A 3,441-nucleotide genomic window follows, 5' to 3' on the forward strand; every position below is an offset into this window, starting at 1 on the left:
CTGTGCAAGACTTAAACCAGCTGCCATAGCAGCAAGTCCGCAGTTACTGCCTACAACGTATACATCACGAACTAGCAACACTAGGGTTAGTTAGGAATGTGTTAGGCTGCTAGTAAATCAAGGCAAATCGTTTTTTAGAAAAATAGGATTTAATTTTTCTCAAATAAATAATGTTCTCAAAGTTAGCAACACTGGCTTCAGTCCTGATATTCAGTGATGTCAATTATGGTATCCCAAGGATTCTCTTGGCCTTTTCTCTGTGGGCAGAAGATAATCCCTTCAACTGTAACCATGACATCTGTGTTTAAGGCAGCAAGAAGGAGGGAGGAATAATGCTAGCCTCAAGCAATACCAGCACTGATGTTAGAAGCTCCCAACATGCCTTCATCTGATGTCTCATGGGCCAGGACTAGATCCCACAGTCACCTCTGCCTGCAAGGGTGGCTGGAAAAGTGGTTACCAAGCTTTTCCAAGCCCTAAGGCAGGCAAGAAAGAAGAAATTGGAACTGTATTAGCAAGTCAGCATATTATTTGGAAATGCAGGAGTAAATATTAGAGTTTTTAAAGGAAAGTTTAAATGATGAAAAATAATTGCTGCCAAGCACAGTGGCTTACACCTGTCATCCCAGCACTTTGGAAGGCCAAGGTGGGAGGATTGCTTGAGCCCAGAAGTTGAAGACCAGCCTGGGCAACATGGGGAAACACTGTCTCTACAAAAACAAAACTAAACAAAACATTAGCCAGGCATGGCGACATGCATCTGTAGTCCCAGATGAAGGTGGGAGAATTGATTTAAAAAAAAAAAAAGAAAGGAAAAGAATTGTTTCTTAGGAGCAGGACTAGGAAGTGGGTAGGAGTGAGGCATGCATTGTAAACAATATTATTTTCAAAAGTATTAATCAATGTAATCATTTGACTTTTTAACTATATGGTTTTATATACATAGTTAATACACATATATATGTATACAAACACTTTTGATCAAAATATGGTTAATTTGAGAAATTACAGTACAAATTGCAAACATACCATGCACTCTCTTGCCCATTTACAGATCTGTCTCCTCAAAACTCTTGCTTTCTTTCCTCCCTCACCCAGCTAGCTCCCAATCTTCCTTCATGTCAGTGTTCAATTATCTCTTCCTCAGGGAAACCTCTTCGATGCTCCCAGATGAGAGATAGGTATTTTGGAAAGATACATCTCTCCGTAATTGATTTACAGAGCAACATGTCTCCTCCTGAAAATACTGAATACAGTTGTAATTTCACGTTTGGTGAAATTTCATGTTTGGTGTAATTTCACGTTGTGTGGTCTTTGATCACCAACCATCTCCCACCACTAGATTCTAAGCACCATGAAGGCAACTAGCACACCTATTATTGGTTCAGCATCATCTCTCCAGTGCATAGCTGGCAGGTGTAAATATTTGATGAATGAATAAGTGACAAACATTCTCAGTCACAAGCATCCTTCCCATTCTACAACTGTTCCATGGTTAGGGAACTTCAGCTGAGCGAGGCATCACATTGAGCACCTTCATCAGAACTGTCGAGCAAATAAATTCCAGAAGGATTTATGGAGCCTCTGCTGTACTCCAGGCAAACTGGCTTCCTCCTTAGGTCTCAACAGTACTCTATGAGATGGTAATGATAAGAGTTAAGGATGCTTTCTGCAGCAAACCAAAGAGCAGCCAACTAGTAGCGCTAGTAGGGCCCTTGCCAAGACGGGTTAACTTCTCTTGCACGATAAGAAATATTGAGCCTGAGACAGAGGGAGGCATTTGCTGACATTAGATCAAAAATTTGTAATTCACAGCTCTGAATCAGTGTCTTTGCACTAGTCTGCTGTTCGTGGTAGAAAATATCACGTCCTTGAGTAGTCAAATTTAAAGGCACAAAGACAAAGCACTCAGTGCAGGGATGAACATTTTTACCAGAAGCTCTCATCAGACTTCCATTTGTATCTCATTGGCCAGAATTGGGTCATATGACCAGTATAGATCAGGAGCTGGAAGCATCGTCCATGAGATTAAAAAAAAAAAAATCTCCACTCAATAGTTGAACAAATCAGGGTTATCTTAGCAAGAAAGAAGTGAGAGACTGGTGTTTAACAGGGCCAGGCATGGTGGCTCATGCCTATAATCCCAGTACCTTGGGAGGCAGAGGCAGGCAGATCACTTGAGGTCAGTAGTTCAAGACCAGCATAGTCAATGTAGTGAAACCCCCATCTCTACTAAAAATACAAAAGATTTAGTCAGGTGTGATGGCTCATGCCTGTAGTCCCAGCTACTTAGGAGTTTGAGAAAGGGAGAATTGCTTGAACCAGGGAGGCCGAGGTTGTAGTGAGCCAAGATCACATCACTGCACTCCAGCCTCAGTGACAAAGTGAGTTTTGAGACTCCATCTCAAAAAACAAACCAATAGCAGCTGGGCACAGTCTGTAATTTCAGCATTTTGGGAGGCCAAAGTGGGAGGATTGCTTGAGGCCAGGAGTTTGAAACCATCATGAGCAACATAGAGAGACCCCTTTTTACCAAAATTAAAATTAAAAAAAATTAGCCAGGCATGGTGATGCATGCCTGTAATCCCAGCTATCCATGAGGCTGAGGAGGCGGGATTGCTTGAGCTCTGCAGTGAGCTGTGTTCACACCACTGCACTCTAGTCTGGGCAACAGAGCAAGACCCCACCTCAAAAAATACATAAAATAATATAATTTTTTAAAACCCAGCAGTGATACCACAGTATTAATAGTTCCATAGTACAGATAATAAATTTGACTTTCATTTTGGATAATGTAAGTAGCAGAGCCACAATTCATATCTAGATCTGCCCTTTCTCAAAGCCTGTACCATGTCACCTCCTAGACTTGAATATGAAGTTGTTTCTGTCCCTGTATACAGATGTGGTAGATTGAGTCAGGAATGGCTTCAGAGAGGAAAACTACTTGAGGCAAGGTTTTGAAGAACATAACACAAATTGGGTAGATGGGGAGAATGAGAGTGTGGTTGTGGGATGTTGTATTAATTGCACCCTCCTTGACTTTCACTCTGTGTGAAAATGTTTTTTACGTATCCTATTGATCATCAGAGCATCTCTGTCTATTTAGGGGATTATTATTATTATTGCTTTGATGATCTAAATGAACTATAAATAAACCGAGATGAGATAACATTTGCCCAAGGGAAAATGCCAAAAGGAGAACCCAGAAACCATGGCTAGGGCCACAGCAGAACAGTATGTTCCCTCTGAGATTTTTAATGAGACATGCTTATTGTTGATGCCTCAACATCTTGGAAATGTCCCAACCTGGAAAATCATATATTCGGATAACTTAAACCCCTATCACAAACGTGACCACCTAAGCCATGTATTAACATTTGGAGGTCAGGTCAAGAATACCAGAAAGAGTATTTGGAGGCTGGGCATGGTGGCTCATGCCTG

This window comes from Callithrix jacchus, chromosome 16 (genome assembly GCF_049354715.1).
Source record: "Callithrix jacchus isolate 240 chromosome 16, calJac240_pri, whole genome shotgun sequence".
NCBI lineage: Eukaryota > Metazoa > Chordata > Mammalia > Primates > Cebidae > Callithrix > Callithrix jacchus.